This window comes from Hemicordylus capensis, chromosome 3 (genome assembly GCF_027244095.1).
Source record: "Hemicordylus capensis ecotype Gifberg chromosome 3, rHemCap1.1.pri, whole genome shotgun sequence".
Taxonomy (NCBI): domain Eukaryota; kingdom Metazoa; phylum Chordata; class Lepidosauria; order Squamata; family Cordylidae; genus Hemicordylus; species Hemicordylus capensis.
In genome coordinates, this window is record NC_069659.1 from 112,755,664 (window position 1) to 112,779,486 (window position 23,823).

At 43.3% G+C, this 23,823-nt stretch overlaps 1 protein-coding gene across 8 annotated transcripts in view; it reads right to left on the minus strand.

The window, feature by feature from the left end:
* CNKSR2 (connector enhancer of kinase suppressor of Ras 2) overlaps positions 1 to 23,823 on the minus strand; it is a 299,886-nt gene that overhangs the window by 274,712 nt on the left and 1,351 nt on the right. The window lies entirely within an intron of this gene.

Genomic DNA, 23,823 nt, shown 5'->3' on the forward strand with positions numbered 1-23,823 from the left:
TACCAGTGGAAGGACAGCTTCACTTTGGAGGTGAGGGCCACAGTGATGTGATTGGCCGACATGATGTCCTCCTGGAAGGGAAGCAGGAGCCACTGCAATGGGCGAGAGTGCCATCTGGCCCATGGGACAGAGTCCATGGCTGCAGTCATCATGCCCAGGATGTGTGCCAGAAGCATCAGGTCCGCAGAGTCCGCCTGAAGAAGAGGCAAAATGGCAGAGGTGAGCTTGTCCTTTCTGTCCTCCGGGAGCATTACTAAGTCCGGGACCGTGTGAAAGACCGCCCCCAGGTGTTGGAGCGACTGAAAGGGGTAGAGATGACTCTTTTCCTGATTCACTATGAAACCGTGGTCCTGCAGACATGCTAGAGTGGTCCAGACATGGAGAGCGGCTGTCTCGAGCGAGGCTGACCTGATCAAAAGGTCGTCTAAGTAGGGGTGAATGCAGACCCCCTGCAGATGAAGGTGTGCCGTAAGCGTCGCCAGGACTTTTGTAAACACCCGAGGAGCCGAGGCTAGGCCAAACAAAGCGCCTGATATTGGTAATGGTGCCCATTGTAGAAGAACCACAGAAATCTCCTGTGTTCCTGGAGAATTGGAACATGCAGAAAGGCCTCGGATAGGTGCACAGATGTCTGGAAGTCGTCCTGTAGGATGGCTTGTTTGATGGACTGTAGAGACTCCATCCAAAACTTGTGTTTCCTGACGCTCTTGTTGAGGTGCTGAAGGTTCAGCACCGCCCTCCAGGAACCATCCTTCTTTGGTACAAGAAAAAGTAGCGAGTAGACGCCTGAACATGTTTCTATGCAAGGCACTAGCTCGAATGCCTGGGTCTTCAGAAGATGATGAATCGCCTCTACCATCAGCTGGTACTTCTCTGGTCTCCGAGACCAGGGTGTAACAAAGAAGGAATCACGTGGGGTGGAGTAAAATTCGATTGTGTAGCCTTTGGTGACCGTGTCCAGAACCCATTGATCTTGGGACGTGGACAGCTACGTGAGGGCAAACAATTGTAGTCTGCCCCCTATGGCCCTGCAGCCATTGTCGTCTACTGTAAGGGGTGGGGGGTTGGGATATTTCCCGCCTTGCTGTCTATGGGAGCCCATGCCCTTAGGTCTCCACTGAGGCCTGCTGGAACTTCTAAAGGAGGACTGCTTGAACTCTCCGAAGCAAAAGAAAGGCTGGGATGCCAGCCTTTGGTTGTGAAAAGGTGCACCCTGCCCACGAAACCCCCTGCGAAAATCTCTTCTAGGGGATGGCATAGCCTTCTTTCTGTCCTTAGTTTCTACCAGGATCGGGTCTAACGCAGGGCCAAAGAGATTAGAGCCCGTATACGGGGAGGCCTGTAGGGCACTTTTGGACTTAGAGTCAACTTGCCATCCCTTAAGCCAAAGGGCCCTACATAGAGCTACTCCCGAAGCTAAAGCTCTAGAGGACTGCTGAACACAGTCCAGATTGGAGTCCGCCATAAAGGCGGCCGCCTTAACCAGTTTAGTGAGGCACCGTCTCAGTTTGGGGTTGTCAGATTGAACCAGGGCCGCTAATTGTTTAGCCCATAAATCAAGGCCCTTGCAAAAATGGAATTGGCCGTGGCTGCCTTGATAATGGTGGCTGAGGCCTCGTGTGCCTTTTTAAATAAACCATCCGCTTTTTTATCCTCAGAGGTCTTCAATTGTTTCCGACTCTCTATATTCAGTAGCGACCCCGAGACCATTTGGACCACCAGGGGGTTCACTTGAGGGGTGGCCAGCAGAGCTGAAACGTCAGAAGACATAGAGTAATGTTTTTTGGGCAAAGGAACCAATAGTCCTGCTAGAAGCAGGAGCTTGCCATTCTGCCAACATGACCTGTTTGAAAACAGTGGGGAAAGGAACCGCTGACGAAACCCCTGAGAAGGAGGGAAAAACCTCCTGGTCCAACTCAGAGGGGGGTACCACCTCTGCAGATGATACAGCCTTGATAGCCCTTTTTGCTTTAGCTAACACTACATCAAAATCGGAAGAGGAAGAGAGGCGCACAGATAATGGTGAAGCAGGAGCCACCTCTTCCTCAGAAAGCTCCCCTTCCTCTTTATCTGACCCATCAGAGACCAAAGGGTTCTCTGGGTCCGAGGTAGGCAAACAAGGCTGGAGGGAACCAGGTCCAGCAGGCAGCATAGGGTTGGCTGGCACAGGCAATACCGTAGGCACAGTCATGGGTTGTGGGAGCAGAGGCTGAGGCAAATCACGGGTCCCCTAGGAGTCTTTGGGGGTCTGGGTTCTAATTCTGACTCCAAGGAGGAAGATGCTGGCCACCGCCTTTTGTCTCGGGGCACGTGAGGCCCAGGGGTAAAACGGCCCCTTTCCGTCAAGGGAATGGCCCACCTACGAGGGCTAGATGCTGGGGAAGAAGAGGAGCAACGTTGGCAGGGTCTACCCAGGATAGCCACAGGCTCGGGGCACGTGGCGGGAGCACCCTGTGATTATTATTATTATTATTATTACACTTGTATCCCGCTCTTCCTCCAAGGAGCCCAGAGCAGTGTACTACAGACTTGAGATTCTCTTTCACAACAACCCTGTGAAGTAGGTTAGGCTGAGAGAGAAGTGACTGGCCCAGAGTCACCCAGTTAGTTTCATGGCTGAATGGGGATTTGAATTCGGGTCTCCCCAGTCCTAGTCCAGCACTCTAACCACTACACCACCAGGGAGAGGCACTCGGTAAGGAAGAAACTGTGGAAACAAACCGCCACATCCGCTGGAAGGGGGGAGGGAGGGAGCGGATTAGTAGGGACAGCAGTACCTGCTTGTGCTCCGGACCGAAGAAGCTGTGCTGTGTCCAGCGCGCGATCTCCCTGCCCTTTGATGGGCTGAAGGGTAGGAGTTGAAAGGGCCCCCATCGGCTGAGCATCAGGGGGAAAATGCGGACCAGCCGGTTCGCCGCCCGGCACAAGAATCAGGGAGGTGCTAATGGACACCGAATCTCCGTGCCGGTCATCCTTGCCCCGCTTAGCCTTCTGCTCCTTAGTGCAGTTTCATGCTCTTGCAAACGGCTTGAATAAGCAGTAGGGGTGTGCATGGAACCGCGGAGCAGCGGTCCGGCACTGGGATGGGGGTTCCAATAAGGACGGAGGGGCTTTACTTACCCCTCCCAACAACGGCGCCATATTTTCTGGAGCAATTGTGCGGCAGGATACCTCTCTGCCGCCCGCTTCATTCCCCGCTTGGCTCCTTAAGTATTCAGAATCGGGCGGCAGGATACCTCCCTGCCGCCCCCTTCAAAACCCTGCTCGGCTGGCAGCTGCCCCCTTCAAGACCCCTGCCACCCCCAAGCCCCCTGCCGCACCCTTCTTGCCAGTTCCCCATTGCAAAGGGGCGGCAGGATAACTCCCTGCCGCCCCTTTGCCGTCTTGGCTGCAAATGGCTTCTAAGAAGCCATGCAAATGGCTTCTAAGAAGCTGTTGTTGGGAGGGATAAGTAAAGCCTCCCTTTCCATATTGGAACCCCCCACCCCATCTTCCCGAACCGAACCACCCCATGTCTGGACCGGTCCGGAGGCCTTTAGAATGGCCTCCGGACTGGTCCGTCCACATCCCTAATAAGCAGCCTCTCGCTCAAACGGACAGACTCCAAGAGCGATTTCTTCTGCTGCTGCTTGCCGTTGCCTTCCTTAAGATTTTTCACCTTCTTGAGAGCCTTACGAGGTGAGCGGGGGGGCAGAGGGGGATGGGCCACCGCCGGAGCAAGAATGGCCGTCCCTGAGGTAATCTGAGCGCCCATGAGGGTCTGCGATTGCCCAGTTTCAAGTTCTGGGGCTGCCAAAGCTTCAGAGAGGGAGCCATGTAACAGCTCTCCAGCATGATCTACCTCCATTGTCACCAACAGAGAACACGCTCAGCCGCAAAAACAGCAAACAGTAAAATGACAGAAAAATACCAAACAGCCAAATTGCAAAGAAAAAGATAATTTGTTGAAATTTTTAACAGGAAAAGAACAAAAGACTATAGGCAGTACCTTCCCCCACTTGCACACTCAGAAAAAAACAGAGTAAAGAGGAGAAGAGAAAGTTCCAAGAAAGATTTCCAGCAGAGCTAGCAAAACGTGGCCAAGCCTGAGCAGACAAGACCAGAACTGGGGAAGGCAGCCTGCGGTGAGAGGAGCTATTCTAATTGAATTTCCGGCCTTGTCTGAGCATGCTCAGTACTTGATCCCATCATGATGAACTTCAGACAGGGGAAAAAGCTAAGATTTCACTGCTTTCTAAAAACTGTGATGGAGACTGAGGAGCAGATGCCCACTGGGAGAGTATTCCAAGGTCTAGAGGTAATAACTGAGAAGGCCCTGTCCCATGTGCACAAGAAACGAGCCCCCTTCATTTTCAGCACCCAGAGCAGAGCCCCCTCCAATGACCTCGTCAAGCAGGCAGAAACCCTTGGGAGTATGCCGTCCTTCAGGTATCCAGTCAAAATAAGCACCTTGAATTGGACTCAGAAACAAATTGACGCATTTTGCACTAGCTGCAGTTTCCAAATATTCTTCAAGGGCACCCCACATAGAGCATGTTACAGTTATCCAGCTGAGATGTGACTAAGGCATGGGTAACAGTGGCCAGATATGCCTTCTCGAGAAAGGGATGCGGCTGGCGCACTAACTGAAGCTGTGCAAAGGCAACCCTGGCCACCGCCTCCAGCTGAATTCCAAAAGCAGAGCAGGTTCCAGCAATTTGCACATCTGCTCTTTCAAGGAGAGTGCAACGCCAACCAGAACCAGTCAAATTCCTAACTGGCTCTCCTACTGACCTCCGTCTTGTCCAGATTCAATCCTGGTTTATTATCCCACATCCAACCCATCACTGCCTCCAGCCCACTATTCAGGACATCATTCTAGGACATGCCTGCCTAGAATCAGGTGACAAGGAGAGACAGAGCTGAGTGTCATCTGCATATTGCTGACAACTCAGTCCAAATCCCCAGATGACCTCTCCCACTGGGTTTCATATAGATGTTAAACAGCATGGAGGACAAAATCAAACCGTGCGGAAGCCCACAAGACAATGGCTAAGGAGCCAAGCAGTAGTCCACCAGCACCACCTTCTGGACCCTCCCCCTGAGAAAGGACTGAAGCTATTCCAAAGTAGTACCTCTAATCCCTATATTTGAGAAGAGGTCCAGAAGGACACTATGGTTGATGGTATCGAACACCACTGAAAGGTCTAGCAGAACCAACAGAGACAAACTCTCCCGTCAAGCTCCCAGCATTGGTCACTAGAGCGACCAAGGCAGTTTCAGACCCATATCCAGGATGGAAGCCAGATTGAAAGGGGTCTAGATAATCTGTATCATCCAAGACCCTTTGCAGCCAGGACGCCACCACACATTCTATTACCTTGCCCCAAAAGGGAAGGTCTATAGTTATCCAAGTTGGAGGGATCAAGCACTGTTCCCTCTAAAGTGCATGGCTGCATGCAAACACACACCAAGCCCTCCGCACAGCTTTCCCAGATTGCTGCTCACTTCCTCCGTGGCTGCGGTGCAGCTGCAGCAGCTGCACTACCCCACCCCACCGCCTTTCCCCATCGCTACTGGGGCTCTTGTGAGGGAGGAAAATGTCTCCCTGCTGCCGAGCCTGCGTGGCACCTCCACTTCTGCCTGGCCACCACTTGGACTCTTGTGAAGGAAGGAATCACCTCCCTCTGACAGTCCCATTGCAGCGAATGGGAGAAAATGCACTGCTAGATACAAAGAAGTTTTTTAAAATGGCTTCAGATGCTGTGCTGCACAAATTAATAGGAGAGCAATAATGTACTAACCAGACTTTTCCTTTGATTAATTATGCAATAAGGCTTAGAACATTTTCATATGCAAGGCTTAAGTCACCTTTGAGTTTAGCCTTCCCTTCTACCATTTAAGGTAATATAGTAATGGTGACAGAAGGCAACAAACAGGAATATTCGGGCCCACGCAAGTTTGGATTTACACTGCAAGCTGACTGAAGCAAAAGCAACCTTAAAATGGCATTTACTACCAGAGTCAGGTTTCAGGGGGGGGGGGGGACGGGACACGAGAGCTGTATTGGACTGCAAGGGCTATGATGTATCTCAACCTAATTTACCTGCTTCTTTTGATTTCTCTATTCCCAATTATTTTACACTTGATGACTGAAACCTGAATATGTGCTGACCTGCTTGGAAAAACATGTATTTAGTACATCATTGAATGATATGAAATTTCAAGATCTGGGATGGCTCATTTACATAAGTCAGTCATTACTAGATTTTACAGTTCTCAAGCAATGAAGATGATAGTGAAGATCACTATCTTGTTTACTGTGACGTGATCTATTGTAGGAGGCAATATTCATCTGATCAAATAGTACAGCTACAAAAGCCCATACAATAGACCAGGTATTCCATAAGGTGCCAATAAACTGTTTTGTTTTGTTTTAATAGGCAGAAAACTCTAATTTAATAAACCTAATCTGTAATAAGTCATCAGTTCTTTTAGAAGCGTTCAGCTCAATCCTGTCATTTAAACTGAGCAAGTACTTCCAAGCGTGCCGAGATCCTCCTGCCAAGCATGACAGAAACTAGAAATGCTCACTTTTCACAAACCAGCTATTATTTAGGCAGAAAAACACAAAATGAAGCTATGAAGAGTGCTAAGTAGTAGTAATAATTTATCTGTAGTTCTATCGTTTCATCTCCTAAATTGCTTTGGGGTCATTTGGCAGAAATAGGTTGCACTGAGTGAACAACTCTACCTTCAAGTTTCCTTTAAAATCTAAAGCTACTTTTTGAAATAAATCTCTGAAATCCTGCCTATAATTCTCTTGAGACCTGTACTGTATTTCAGAAAGAGACCCATGTCTACATTTTTAAACTTTGATGATTATCTAGCATTTTCTCAATTTGTTTAAAACAAGAAATATTTCTATTTCCAGTTTCTAGCTCTATTCACTTAAACATTATTGGTAATCAAACATGAGTATAATGGATGCAAAAATAGTTGCCTAACCACCTAGTAAGCAGAGGGTTCCATTTATTCCTTCCCAGCAAAAATAGTTAACACATCTTTCTGTTAACACAGATAACACATTTTAAAAATAAATGACTCTATAGTATGAAGCTGAAGAAAAAGAGAGGTGGGAGCGGGCGATAATTTTTAACAAAATAATTTTTTTGTGTGTGTGTGTGTGTGTGTGTGTGTGTGTGTGTGTGCATGCGCGCGCACACTGCCTTGAAACTGCCACCCAGAACAAAACTGTTTCCATTCACTGATGGAAAAAATTAGAGGGAACACTGGGATCAAGGGAGGGCTTTTAAGTAATGGTCTAACCACTGCTTCCTTAAGGCATGGTGGTATCTTGCCCTCCCTTAATGAAGCACTGATTATAGCCTCCAACCATCTGCCTATACCCTCCCTGGCAGATTTAATTAGCCATGAAGGGCAAGGGTCAAGAGCACACAATGTTGCCCGGACACTGCCCAGGATCTTATCCACATCCTCAGGCTGCACTAACTGAAAACAATCCAACACAATAAGACCATATGGTACTGGAGACATGTCTGTCAGAACTGCCAAAAGCCTAGAGTCCAAATCAGCATGGATGCAAGCAACTTTATCTGCAAAGTGACATGCAAACTGATCACAGTGGGCTGTAGATGTTTCCTCCCCCATTACCGGGCCGGGGTGGGTGGGTGGAGCAGTGCCTTTTCTACACAAAACAGCTCCACTGGTCTGCACTGAGCAAACACAATGGAGGTGGAGAAAAATCATTTCTTTGTCACCCCCCAACACTATAGAGTAGTTCCTAAAATGGGCTCTAGCCCGTATTCGGTCAGATTAATCCTAACTCTTCCTCAAGTGTCATTCCAGCTTTCAGGAAACATCTTAAGATGCACCTGTTCAATCAGGTTTTTAGCTAAAAAGTTTGGTTATTTTTTGAATTAAATGTTTAAAATATTATTTTATACATTTTAAACTGTATTTTAAATGGTCGTGAACTGCCTTGAGACACTATTAGCCGGCAGTATATAAACCTGTAATATAAATAAAAATGAATAAATCTTCATGTATGTAACTTCCATCTGAATAAAGATGAAAATCTCCCTATGCATAATTCATCTACAAGTATCAAGGAACAAGGTGCATATGCAACTCCAGAATGTAACTCAATGGGGATCCACGTTTTTCCTTTCAGAAGTCTTAGGAAGGTGTTTTTGGTGTGAAAGTAAAACACTAATACTAAATCTCTGAAATTCTATTTTGAACTATTGGTTGCTGTACATATCTTTTCATTAGTACAATCAATATACTATCAGTATACAGTGTGGCTCTGAAAAATTACAGAATAAATTATTCTGGTACCATTTTATGCACACACAAAAATTATAAGTGTGGAAGACTGGATCCTGAAGATTCTCACTTTACACATCTGAATGATCCTACCTTATAGCTATGTTCCTATCTTCATCATCTCTAATGTGTCCCATTGCCACCAAATCTTTACTTAAATAACCCTGTCTTTCCCCCTTAGTAGGTGGTGAAAAGCTTTAGGCACAGAAGAACCAAGACTCAGTGTTTGATAGAATTATAATGTATTAAAATATAGGATGTATTATGATTACTCACACGATTAATAAAACGCTTTCAAAACAAATAAGACTATTATTTCTTCCATACAGTGGTGTTGCTTACTAATGCAGTGGTGTGTATTAGTTGATTTAACTCCCTATCAAAATATCAAGCCAAATTATCCCTAACTCCTCTCTGCTACTGTAAAGGTATATTGTTCCTTAAAATGTTCCACACAAACTGAATGTTTCCAGATGTCTTGAAGTCCTCCGCCTGATCCTTCTCCAGGTTTCTGAACTCCAGGCACAATTCCTCTTCCAGGAAGTTTGAGTGATTAGCTTCTAGGAGAGCACCAGAACATCAGCTACCTATTTCCTATATAACCAGCATTCTTTGCCTTCCCTGCATCCTCTGCCTTCAGTCTTTTCCCCCTAGGTCAGTTTTCTTTTGCTGGGCAAGTTCACAATTACCTGTAAGTACTTACAAATTAGGTATGGGAGAAACTAGATGTGCCAGGGAGCACACAATCCCAATCGGCATTATATCTGAACCCATTCACCCCCAATTACTGATCCCAGTTATTCACTTCCACCTTAGATACAAGTTTCTTGAAAACAACAGTTGAATTTTACTTTTCAAAGTTGGTAAGATCTAAGATGGAAGCAAGTAACTAGGACTGGGAAATGGACACAGGCACAAGTTCAGATATTCTGCTCATCAGGAGCAGACACTTCCTAGCATCTCTAGTTCCTCTTGTACCTACTTTGTAATTACAGGTTCAGTATCCCTTATCCAGACTGCTTGGTACCAGAAGTGTTTCAGATTTTGGATTATTTGCATAATGAGTTATCTTGGGCATGGGATCCAAATCTAAACACGAAAGGTTACTGTATTTTATTTTTTTAGGTATTATTTAAAGTATAAAAATAAATACACATTGAATGTATGATAACTACAGGTAGCTGTAAATGTAATGAAAAATAGTTGCGAGAAAATTTTCAGTGCAATAATGTTGCTGGTCATGTTAGACTCAAACATGGCATTTTAGTTGGAGATGAAATTCAGATTTTATGTGAAAATAATGTTTTGTACTTACTAAAAAAAAGCTTGATCTCTGCTTACAAAAGAAGATAAATGCAACACCAAATGCCAGAACTACATACATACTACAATCAGACTTTTGATTGTTTATTATTTGTTTTAAATTGTTTTTAGTATTTGTTGTTGTGAACCGCCCTGAGACCTTGGGTTAGGGCGGTATACAAATGTGTTAAATAAATAAATAAATAAATAAATAAATAAATAAATAAATAAAATGTGGCCTGAGAAACCTGAGGGAGAGGGTATATCATTGTTGACATCATCGTGAGAAGTAACATCAAAAGTAGTTGAGGGACCAAGAAGTGGGTCCTCTAGGGATGAGGAGGCATTCTGCTGGATGGCTTTTTTGAATGTTTCCTCCAGAGTCATCTGCCTCATTAACAACGGTTTTTGTCTTAGAAGTCTCTCTTTTATTTTATTAAACTGACATGATTTCATGTTCTGTTATGAATGCACACTGCTCTAGTCCTTCAATAAGCCCATCACACATGTTCACCATGTCATCTATAGGCACTTTTTCTGCAGTGTTAACGTCATCTTCGTCATTATTATCACGATCACCTTTATTCAGAACTATTTTGGCTATTTCACCATCGGTCAATGAATGAACAACTGGAGCCTCATTATCGATGTTAAAAACTTCTTTGATATCTACTTCTTCTAGCTTACTGACGGACTCTGAAGGTATATTTTTTGCATATGTAAGGAGGTCACACATTTCTTTCTCAACTGACATTCGGAATCCTTCAAAGTCATCACCTTGTTCATCATCATCATCATCATCATCACTGAACACAATCGCAGGCCAGAGGTTGTACCAGGCACACACAACTGTGTCTTTAGTGTTCCAAGCATTGACAACTGCATATACAGCATCTTTCATGCTAAACGCCTTTTGAAAACCTTCCACACCCACATATCTGTTCACTGCTGCTAGCATACTGTTCAAGAAAATGCCTTTATATTTACTCTTCATTGCTCTAAGGATACCCTGGTCACATGGCTGAATTAACGAAGTCACATTTGCGGGGGAAGTACATGGCATAAACATTATTTTTGATAAGAATTTCAGCTGGAGGATGAGCAGAGCAGTTGTCAAGGAATAACAAAATCTTGAGGTTGTCATCCAGTCCAGCTTCCCTGAAGTGAGCACGAGCCACTGGTACAAAATGTTTGTGAAACCAATCAGAAAAGATGTCCCTGGTGATCCATGCCTTTTTGTTGGCATAATAATGGACTGCTAAGAAATTCACTCCTTTAAAACAGTGAGGGTGTGAGCTTTTGCCTATCACAGCAAGTTTACACTTATGCGTGCCTGCTGCATTAGCACATTCCAGCACAGTTATTCTGTCCTTGGCATCCTTAATTCTTGTAGGGGCTCTCTCATCAGCTGTAGTTAGTGTCTTTCTGGGGCAATAATGCCAAAACAGTGCTGTTTCACTGGCATAGACTTGTTCTGGCATCAGATTTTCATCAGCGATGACCTTGGCAAACTCGTCAATAAATTTCTCCACTGCTTCGTGATCAGCAGATGCTTTATCACCACAAATCTTTAAAAATTTAATGCCAGGTATTTTCTTAAATTTCTGCAACCAGCCTGTTAAATATTCACAGTTCCCTTCAATTCTCAGCTCATTGTGATAGATCTTTGCTTGTTTCATGACCATTAAGTGACATTTGTTCACTGCGACGCTGACAGATCGAGATCTTCATTTTTAGCTCTATACAGTGTCTTTCTATTTTTCATTAACTTCTGTTCATCACTCCCAGCATAGAACTTCAACAGTTCACCCTTCTGTTTGTTCAGTTCACATATGGTGCTCTTTCTAACACCATACTCTTCTGTAAGACATTTCACACTTACACCGCTGTCCAGTTCCTCCAACAGCTTTACTTTCTGTGCTATAAACATAAATGCTTCCTCTTTTTATTGTCACTGTTACCCATAGGGGTATTAGCTGGCCTTTTTGACATTTTCAGCAGTACCCTGTACTATACATTTACAAAACAGAGGAGGCACCAACAGAGCGTCAAAACAGATACCAGCAGAGCAGGCACCAAACTGAGCATGCACTCTTTGCTCTCTCTTGCAAGGCAGGGATGGAGGAGCCCCCTTTGCTGCCAGGGAAAGGTCAGTTTAAAGGTCAACCTGAGAGAGTCCAGCTCAACCTGAGAGAGTCCAGGTTCCTAGATAGGCAACTGGGGGGAGGGAATTCAGCACCGGCGCCTTCCCTTCTGGCCCCTCCCCCAAGAAAGGAGCCTTTGTGTCTTTTCCTGCCTGCAGGATCTGTAGCCCCCCTTTGAAGAAGAGAACTCAGTGGTTGCCAGTGTAGGTGGGGTGCGTGGGGACCTCAGAGCTGCAGGGGGAGGTGATGCTAGGGAGAAAAGCAGGGAGTGGGCTTGGGACGACAGAACCAGGGGAGAAATGTCCCGGGTGGGCAATGAGGGGGATGAGATGTGTGCAGCCTTCTGAAATATGTTTTGACTGCATGTTTAAAAGCAGCAAAATTGGTAATCTGCTAGTGAGCTGAGGAGTTTTGTTGTTCGTTTTTGTTACAACGTGGTGTCTGGATTTTGGAGCATTCCGGATGTCCAGATATGGGATACTCAACCTGTACTTACAGGCAGTCAAGTTAACTCTCCCACTATGTCTTCTACTCAATTTAGTCTCCGAACCTTCTCACAGTGCTTCATATAGTCCTCCCTTTATAACTTTCAGGGCCTTATCCAATCCTTGAGAGGGTTGTGTCCAACTACCTACTGACCAATGGAAGTGTCTTATTTTAGAATCTTTATTGTGAAGTGCTTTGGGTAACATACAAATAAGAAGCAAGATAGAAGATTTTTTTTTTTTTAAAAAATTTAAATCATAGTCTGGATGTTGAGGTGGCCAAATTTCAAAAATGTGTTGGACAACTGACCAATCGATATGGAATTGTCAATCTTCGGGCCACTATTTCAATTGTCTTCAAGTTTACACCTTTCAGCGTCTCCTTCACTCCTTTAGCAGACAAAATGGCCACATAGCAACCTACACACTCCTATAGAAGCATCACTTTACAGTTTCCCGCCTACACAGATACACTGTTAACTATTAAGCTTCTGGTCAAGCAACCTTTAACCTCGAAGGCAGACAATATCTCTAAAATTTCCCTGAAATTTTGCTTGGAAAGACTTCAGGAAAGGTCCATCATCAAAGGAAAGATAATATTAGCTTGTCCAGGGTGGTACACCTCCACCACCACTAATACCAGGAGCAGCCCAAGGTATTGTGGAGCCAGAGGCAATGTGCAAAATGCTGTCTTTCTCCACATCTATGGTGGGGGCCAGTCCCCTTTCAAAACCAACTCTTTGAAGCTTTGAAAGTGCAGAGGCAGTGAGGAAGATGGGAGGTAGGTTGCCAGAAGCCTTCATTTCTCTCCTCATGCTTCTTGCAAGCTTTGCAAAGTATGTGAGAAGAGGCACTGCTTGCAAAGCTTTCACAGGTCAGATAGGTCCCAAAGAACTCCATCAATGGCAAAAGCAGGAGGCATCTTGAAATCCTAACGATAACCCAATAATTTGCCACCTGAAACAACTGCCTCTCCTCACTCATGGAAAATATAATCAGTCATCCTGATTATAACTATTTCTAATTATTTATTGGCAGAAATTTCCAACACACTCATTCTAGCAGGTACTAATGCCTGAACATTCTACAAATTATACGAGCAGGACAATTTGTCTCAACTTAAAAAAATTATTTTGTGTCTTATTTTAGAATCTTTATTGTGAAGTGCTTTGGGTAACATACAAATAAGAAGCAAGATAGAAGATTTTTTTTTTTTTAAATTTAATCATAGTCTGGATGTTGAGGTGGCCAAATTTCAAAAACCCTGGATAAGAAGTGTCCAAGGAACAGCACTTCAAATATTTTCCTTTGAAGAATAAGAGTTTACAACCATAATTTATCTCCAATAAGGCTATACTCACAATTGCAAGAAGGGTGGGGGGAAGCAAAGGAGAAGCTACCTTCCCCCATAGCCAATCGATCTCTGTTCCCTTTGGCATGCTGCCACGCACCCACACAATCTGCACTACACAGAGCAGCATGGATCTCTGGAGGCAGGGCCCATTGTTCCGGCCTACAGGAATCCCCCAATGCACTGTGCGACAAGCACAGTGTATTGGGGGATTCTCCTGGGAGTCAGGTGCTCTAGGTGCCTGACTCTGTGCATGCTAGGGCTGCAAGCAGCCTGAGCATACACATAACCCCAGTGCCAGGGTTAAGGGTACACTCACACCCTACTTAAATGCTGGTGTCAAAAGTAGGGTTAGGTGGGCGGGCAGCTCCAGATCTATGTGGATCCTGGCACTGCACACGAGCAGCCTAAGCCAGGTTGGGCTGCTCATGAGGAGAGGCTTAGTGTTTCCTTTTGCCAGTTTAGGGGAATTGCAGGAGTACTGAACAATTCAGAGGAATTCCAGGAGTATTGTTCTTCCTAATTTGATAAACATTTATGGTATATGAATAAAGTTTATATTTTAATCAATATCATATGATGCATTGATGTCATCAGAATATCAATTTTATTTAGAGTTAGATTCTTAAACATTGTTTATATTAAATAACAAACAACAAATCTAAACAACATAGTACCTGAATAATTTCTTATGCGATTTGTGCAAGGTTCCTTTATACATTGACTGTACTAATGAAAAGTTATGTATGGTAACCCATAATAGTTCAAATAAAAATGTTTAGTGGTCTAGAAGTCAAACTGAATATTTTACAGTGGTGAATCCCAAAATACTCCCTTTTAAGTACCAAAAATATCTTCCTCATACTTTTCCATAGAGAAAATGTGTTAAAATTATCTATTTGGTAGTAGCCATTTAGATATTTTTTTAATTTAACCTATTTTCCTCGATGTTTTGGCAGAGTCACCCAACCTAATTTATCCTCTACCTTTCTGAGGTATCAAAACAGCTACCAGAGTTTAGTCCATGTGAAATGGTCATGGGATCCTATTATTTTGCCTCTACTATCACTGAAGAAATCAAACTATAGCAAGATACAACTTGTTTGATCTGAAAGCCAAGGAAGAAATTGGAGCACTGAGGTGATAATCTCACAATTATTAGTGCAGATGAAAATTTACTTTGTTTCAGGAAAAGTAGTTCTAAGACAAAACTCTGGTCCAAGGATATATGTGATCCATTCCGATTTATCTTCAAGAAAAGCTTTTACTCTGTTTCCCTCCCTAGAACAATCAGCCTACAAGTAAGTTGCCACATAGCAGTAGCATAGGGGTATGTGGTCTGGGAAGAGACCTTGTCAGACAAGATGCAGGACACGAGCTTTACATTACTTACTGCAAATCGAAAGTAGATGTACATACTTTCACTTGTTCACTGCCCCTTGAAGTTTGTACAGTGGCCACCTCTCCTTTCTGCTCTCCTCCCCAATTAAAGGTAGTATAACTTCCTACCCTTTGGGATTTTGCAGGAAACAGCAATAGAAGTTAGCTGCTGCTTGCACAAATGCATGGTAAAGGTAAAGTTTGCTGTCAAGTCGGTGTAGATTCCTGGTGATCTCAGAGCCCTGTGGTTGTCTTTGGTAGAAAAGAGGAGGAGTTTACCATTGCTATCTCCCATGCAGTATGAGATGATGCCTTTCAGCATCTTCCTGTATCACTGCTGCCCAATACAGGTGTCTGAGAAATATACCAGCAAGGATTTGAACCGGCAACCTCTGGCTTGCTAGTCAAGTCATTTCCCCGTTGCACCACTGAGCCCTCCAATTCCCAAGTAGTCTGCATATGTCACAAAACTTGGGGAACTGGGAGGCGGTCAGTACAATTAATTGATTTCTGGCTAGCAAGTCAAACCAAAAATGGTAAACCTTTGGTATTTTCCCACGTGAACTGAGCCTCATCTACATTGTAATTATTACTTATGAAGCATTAAAGAATAATTTGAGTTACTCAATACATCAAGATTTTCTTGTTGCTTCTGTTGACATTTGAGACATTAAATTCCCTACTGTCTGGTTCTTCAAACACTGAATATGTAAAGAACACCAGAGCAAGATGTTGAATAGCTAGTTAGATTTATTTATTGGGGCAGAGGTATCTAAATTACAGCATAAACTAACTTTTACTGACAGACGCTGGGAAATGAATGTACATACTTGCAATCTGCAAGAATGTACAGTACCTTCATTTCCCAATCGCTGTTAGTAAGAGTTGGTTTACGTTGTAATTTAGACACCTCTGCCCCAATAAATAAATCTAACTAGCTATTCAACATCTTGCTCTGGTCTTTACATATTCAGTATTCAATTCATTTACAAGCTGCAAACATCTCATACTAACTAGGAATAAGAATGAACAAAAAATTATGTGGATATGGAGATAAAGACAAAGCTCTTTGCTATATGGAGAAGACCAATTGTCATTGATGAAGACCTTGGACTTCGATCAAAACTGGGAAAATCCTGGGAACTAGTTATGGTTTATAAGAAAAGTTAGAGTAGTGAGCAAGTAGGAATTGAGCCATAAAGAACAGAGTGGATTCCTAAACTACACAGCACATTAATTTCCATCTTCTTCCTGCCATATATTCATTCTTCAGGCTTACAAGTGGAATCTATCCACATTAAGATTTGCATAACAACTGTTTTTTAAAAACCTATCATATCAATAACTTATAAGATATCATATTTACTATTACAAAACCAATGTGTGTGCCAAACATGAATAAAGTGTGTCTAAATTTATGTCTAGGTATGTCTAGCTTTAGCTGAACATATCTCCTAATGAGCAAGCTTCATGAATACTTCTATCTATAATAGTATTTAGCAAAACAGGATTGGGCAAGAAAAGACAACGGAGGTCACAGTACAAGATACTTTCAAGGATGTTAATATAATTGCTCATTCGTGCACGTAACTGTGTTCGTGACTGGGACTCCCATTGCCTTCTCTTCCCATGTCCATCATTTTCCTTTACAAAACTGCAAAGGAAAAGCAATGTATTTTCTCATACAAAACTCAGATTAAAATTAGAGAAATATGCTTGTAATATATGCTTTATTAATCAAGTTCAGAGAAGGTTGGTGATGCTTAAACCCCCTTGAAATTAATGCAACATGTAAGTTGTATCTACCTTAAGTTTCATTAATTTCAATAAGGCAAGCTCAGCTAACTTTATCTAGATTGGAGCATCAGTTTTTAATAAAGCATTTACAATAACATTGACAAATTCTGCCTACTGCAGTAATCCTACAGTTGTTTTTATTCATATTTTTATTGTAGCTGACATTATTATGCTTGCTTTATTTTCATTTTTAAATGTCTGTAAACAGTTAATACATATGCATTATTAAACAAGCTTACATAACTATTTATGGATGAGAATATAAGAGTGGAATAACTAAGACCATGTGTCTCAAATCGTAAAGACGATGACATTGCTATATCAGCAGGGTAAAGAAGTCTGAGAATAACTCCTGCAATCTAGCAGTTGTTCACAAGTCACAGTCATCTAATTGTGCTGACTTGATAAAGAGATATGTACATAATACTAGCTGGAGTTATTCAAACGGCGACAGTTAGGATTAGGGATAGCTCCAGTTTTCATAACTAAACAAACAATAATGTAACTATTCTGAAACCCCTATTCATACCTTCACAGTGCTGCTGAAGGATATTGTTAACACTGGGGAGCAGACAGACATATAAGAGGAAGATAAATACAGTTTAAAGCAATGCCGGTGTAAACAATGGATCTTAAAATATGAGCAATTTATGTTTAAAGTCTCACACTAGTGTCTAGGATACTCTGAAGACATAATTTCAGATTCTAAAATACATTTCACTACAAAACATTGATTTCCAATCCTTCATTCAGCTACAAAATAGAAATGCCTTGTTATGAAACTCACATGGGATGCAACTGCTTTTGACTAAAAAAGCCACAGTTGTCCTCTTATAGCAGCTATTAAATCTTGGAGCCTACAGAAATTATTGAAAAGAATGGTAAGCCTATGTTTAAATCAATGCAATATCTATTAAGAGAAACATTGTGTAGAACATCGATGAATAATTTTATACAATGGTAATCGGAAACATCTGTTTTAAAAGAAGAATAAATATAACCACAATATGAGACTCCTGGACTGCAGTTCTTCCCAGTGTTACACATGAGTAAATCTCACTGCAATTAAAGAGACTGATTCCCCGTGCACTTACACACAACTGCAATTCTAGGTTACATTTATAAAACCCAAAACCAAATCCTCCCACCATTTGCTTTGTGTACATGTATTTCAACCCCAGCTTTAGCAGATGGAAGAAGAGTGTGGAAGGGAGCTTATCATCTACCTGCATCACCCTGCCTTGGAAGATGGTGAGTACCAGCTGCCGCCGCTCTGTTTTCTGAGGCTCTTTTCTCTTTGGGAGCAACAGTGCTGCAGGCCTCTGTTGGTGGCAAAACTGCAGCTTCTGCCAAGTGTTGACCCAGCAGTATATGCTGGGCCTTCCATCATTTTATGGGCAGTATAAAAGAGCACACTGCCCTGGCAGCAAGCTCAATGCCAGCAGGGTCACCCCTTTGGGAACCACAAGGGTGAGGGCTCTACCCTGCTTGCTGGGAGTATAGTTTTGGCTGTTTAATTATATACCGGTGAGAATATGAAACTGGGGGGAAATGGGTGTGCTTCAATTAGAGTGGTGACAGGTATGGAAAGGTATGGTGTGGGGCCTTGTTTACACAGGAGAAGGCAAAAGAAGCTCAACATCTTCTTCTTATTCCTATCCCTTCTTCTGGCTATTCCCATACCAGCTTGTCCGTTGACCTGCTGATGCTGATGCTGAAATGCCAGGTCAGTCCAGAATAAATTCTTTATCATCCACAATTTAGTTGTGGAGGAAGTGGCCAGCTTGATTTATATTACAGAGGCCTGGGTGGAGGAGCTGAGAGCAAAGTCTTTCCCAGCTGTGTCCCCCTGGATATTTAATGCAGCATCAGCAAAGGCTGGAAGGCCGGGTCACTGTAATTTATAAAATTATTTATTTTCCTCTTTATGCTCCCTGTCCAAGTAAGTGCCAGTTCAGAGTGTGTTTGTACCTGTTGTTGGGTTCTCGGGACAGAGTAGGAATTCTGTTGGTGTACTGCCCACACTGCTGCCCAGCTGTCTCCTGACTGAGCTCACAGAGGTGGTCTCGGATTTGGTGTTGATGACTCCCAGAATGATTTTTCTGGGTGAATATCCATGATGAGGCTGCCTTGTCAGAGCAGCTCAGGACTTCATGGCTGCCATGACAACCGAACACACTGTTGGTCCAACACATGCATTGGGGCACACTCTGGATCTTGTTTTTCCAATTGAGCAGGAGGATGGTGATTTAAAATACCAGTAAAAAAATAAAATAAAAGAGGATGATATGTCATCTGTGCCCTTGCCATGGTCAGATCACTTCCTTCTAAGTTTTAGAGTGTCCACAGCTTTACCACTCTACAAGGTGGGTGGGCTATTAAAATGGTCCATCCCTGGAGACTCCAATGGATTCCTGAGGACTCTAGGGGATTTTCCAGAGGGTATGGCAGGTGTTCCTGTCAAAGCTCTAGTTGCTCTCTGGAATGGAGATATAGCTGGCAGGTTTTTTGGTTTTTTTACATTTTATATCCCACTCTTCCTCCAGTTGACACAATCGCTCCCAAGCACCCTCTACCGCCAAGCAGAGGCCATGCAATGTCTTGGTATACAACTGAGCTGAGGGCAATGAAGCAAGCTGGGGGACAGCTGGAACACAAGTGTAAGAAAATTCCGGGTGAATCTGAGCAAACACAGGTTAGAGCTTATTATTGAGCCTATTCTGTAGCAGTGATGTAACAAAAGAAATTTTTTTCTGTCCCCCATTGCATCCTTTCAGTGTTATCCAACAGAGAATTTCCAGGTAGTGTGGGGCCTCTTGAAATCTGGCACCAGACAAGATATGTTAGAACTGTTGGTAGCACGCTATGATGCATTTACACAGCACTTTGACGGTAAAGTTGCTTACATTCACCAGGAGATAGACTCTACAGCTGATGCAGTGTCATTGGGAGGGGTGTCCAGAGTACCACCTGCTCCAGTTTTGAAGGAAGATTTTCAATTATTGGTGCCCGAGGATCTGGACAAGATGTTCAGTTGAGTTGAGCTGACCATCTGCATGCTTGACACTTGCCCTGCATGGCTTATTAAATCTAGTACGGATGGAATTTTTGGCTGGGCCCAGCAGGTTCTAAATGCCTCACTGAGAGAGGCAGTGGTCCCAACTTTGTTGAAGAAAGCTATTATTCGACCACTGCTAAAGAAACCTAGCTGGAGCCAGAGGATGTAAACAACTATAGGCCTGAGGCCAATATTCATTCCTGGACAGGGTACTTGAGCATGTAGTTGCTGACCAGTTCCAGACTCTCTTGGAGGAAAATAATTATCTAGATTTATTTCAATCAGGCTTCAGGCCTGGCTTTGGAACAGAAACTGCTTTGGTAGGCCTATGGAATGACCTTTGGAGGAGGGAGAGAAAGAGACGGGGGAGTGTAACTCTGTTCATTCTCTTGGACCTCTCAGTAGCTTTTGATACTATTGATCATGGTATCCCTTTTGAATACGCTGGTTGAGGTAGATGTGGGAGGCACTGCTTGGAGGTGGTTTCACTCCTATCTCAAGGCTTGTTTCCAAAAGGTAGTGCTGTGGGATTACTGCTCAACCCCTGGGCAGTTGTATTTTAGGGTTCCACAGGGTTCAATTCTTTCCCCTATGCTGTTTAACATCTACATGAAACTGCTGAGAGAGGTCATCCAGAGATTTGGCCTGAAGTGTAATCAGTATGTGGAAGAGAACACGTTTTATTTCTCTTTTTCATCAGACACAAGTGAGGCAGTGACTGTCTTGAATCAGTGCATGTATGCATTAACGGACTGGATGAATGTGAACAAGTTGAGACTCAATCCAGACAATACAGAAGTACTGTTGGTCGGTGGTTCCGTGGCCCAGGTGAATGATGTTGTTCCGTGGTTCCGTGGCCCAGGTGAATGATGTCTGTTCTAGATGAGGTCGCATGCTCCCTGAAGGACCAGGTATGCAGTCTGGGGGTACTCATCGATCCAGCATGGTCACTAGAGGTTCAAGTGGCCTCTGTGGCTTGGAGCGCCTTTTATCAGCTTCAGCTGATACTCCAACTGCGACCGTACCTGGATGGAGATAGCCTGGCCACAATTACTCATGCTCCCATAACCTCTTGCTTAGATTACTGCAACATGTTGTACATGGGGCTGCCTTCGAAAACAGTGTAGAAATTGCCATTGGTACAAAATAGGGCTGTAGGATTATTAACTGCGACTGGGCATTTTGATCATATGACACCAGTGCTTCATCAGCTTCACTGGCTCCCAGCCTGTTTCCAGGCCCAATTCAAAGTGCTAGTTTTAACCTTTAAAACCGTAACTGACTTTGGACCAGGTTACCTGAGAGAAAGCCTTGCTCCATATGTTCTGACTTGGACCTTAGGATTTTCAGACACTCTGATCTAAGTGCCCTCAACAAATAAGGTGAGGCAGGTGGCTACTAGGGAAAGGGCCTTTTTGGTGGCCACACCCCATTTTTGGAACTGCCCTTCCAGTGAGGTTCGCCTGGCATGATCAGGAGAGCTGGTCTTTGTGGTAGCAAGCATGACTTGTCCCCTTAGCTAAGCAGGGTCCACCCTGGTTGAATATAAATGGGAGACTTGATGTGTGAGAACTGTAAGATATTCCCTTTAGGAGATGGAGCTGCTCTGGGAAGTTCTCTTCCTGTTCTCTTCCTGGCATCTCCAAGATAGGGCTGAGAGAGATTCCTGCCTGCAACCTTGGAGAAGCTGCTGACAGTCTGTGTAGACAATACTGAGCTAGATGGACCTATGATCCGACTCAGTATATGGCAGCTTCCTATGTTCCAATGAGGTTCATCTGGCAACATCACTTTGTTCTTTTAGATGCCAGGTGAAGACCTTTCTGTTCACTCAGACTTTTAAAGACTGATTTTTAAAAGAAGTTTTTAAATTGTTTTGTATTTGTATGTGCATGCACGCACTGTAATTTGATGTGTTTTGTGTTTTTATTGGATGTTTTAATGTGTTTTGAGCCACCCAGAGAACAATTTGTTATTGGGTGGCTAACAAATAAAGTGTATTATTATTATTTCAAAGTAATTTGAAGGTGTTGTGGCAATTATGCAACTCAAACAGGCATGTTCATATTCTCTTTGACAGAAATGCTGTCATCTCAATTATCACCACAACATGCTAACAAAAATATTATATACATAATAAGAGAGCATATAGTTCCACTGATTTAATTTCCAAATTCTAGGCATCATGCAGTCAAATTAAGCCCATTTATTTCAATAAGTAGTAGTTCATAAGGCAAGGGTTGTAATCCCAACTACATTTTATTTAGAGCAAAACCCATTGAACAGAATGAGGCTCTTCATTCTGCAAAGAAAACATATACTGGATTAGGCAGTAAATCTCCCACTGAAATCAACATGATTTAAATATGCCTAATTTCATTTTGATTATATGCCCTTTTCCAAGTCATAACAATCCGTGAGAAGGCAAACATAAAAAGGCAAGAAACTGTTACAGAAATGCTGACTGAAATAGATTCTCCTTTGAAAGTAGTGTAATAAACCTCCCCAGACACTCAATTAAAATTAGATCCTTTTGGAGCCATTGCTAGCAAAAGCAAGCATAAGAAGAGAGAATGAAAACATGTTGCTCTCTAAGGCTGTCCAGCGCACCATCCTAACAGTTTGTTCACACAAAAAAGGTGGATAAAGTTCCCCCAACAACAGTAGCTATTAGGCTAAGATGCACTTCAATTGTTTCAGCTGAAACCAATGTATGCAGGAAAGCACTATGTCCTTAATTCATCAACAAGAATGTAAAAAAGGGAAGGGAAGGCACGGGGGAGTCCACCTTCTGTACAGTTGCAAGCCACACTAATAAAGGGAACTGTGACCTGAACAGGAAGGTTATTAATAGCACTGGCCAAAGCCCAGGTCTTCTGAAAATCTCTGCTTCTGACTGACTTAATGAAACAAAAATCAGAAGGGAAAAGAATGACCACTGCTAGCATTGGAGAAGAAATACAAAGGAAGTTGACTATAACAGACATTAAGGCTGCAATCCTATACACATCTACTTGGGAGTAAGGTCCATTGACTTCAACAGAGTTTACTTCTGAGTAACATGCTTATTATTGCACTGTAAAAGAAACAGTATGCCAGCCAGAGAGAAATATAAGATATGGCATTGGGGGCTAAAAGAATAACAAGGGAATGACAGAAAGACAGCTGGGGAGAGAAGGTTATGGAGAGTAGGCTGTTATGGAGTAAGATGAAATGACAGCTTGGGACCCTTTGGGAGTACAGGTGCAGTAAGAGATGCCTGATTTCAAGGAAAACAAGTGAAGAATCCAAGAGCAGCAGTACAAGTCACTGCATGAATGCTCCTAAAGGACACCAGATGGCCACTCCCTATGGAATACTCAGCGGTTTCGGCACAATCCTCAAGAAATATGGAGTTGCCAGCAACAGCAATCATGCTTTCACTGTGCACATGCTTCCAAGAGTTCCAAATCCAGGGCCATGCCCCGATAACATATTTGCAGGTTATCGCACCCATGCAAGGCTGTCATTCCACCTGCTCCCTCCCCTGCCAAGCCATGCTGACATCAGTTCCATTGCTCCCCAGAGTGACATGGTGTTATTCCAGTCCAACTCCTCAAGAGGCACTGCTGTGTCTTGGCACCTGCTCGCCATTATCTCCCCTGTCATTCTCCTCCTTCTCTCCCCAGACCCCCAGCTCCCATTGCAAGGCTTGTTTTAACATTCTTCTACAATTCTGTTTGGCCTACCGGCCTTCTGGGTTGACTTCTTCCCCCGTGGCTGGCTTGCATTTCGACTCGTGCCACAATACAAATAATAAAATACATTATATTTAACAAATATCGACAGGAAGGGTTTTAAAAAATTATTATTCTTTAAGTCCTTTGAGTTCCCTTCAACCCCACTGTTTTCAGTTTAGTTCCACTATTCCGTTTAGTTTCACTGCATCTCTCTGCTAAAAGTTTAGAGAACCAAGCCAATCTCGCAGACTGATCCTTG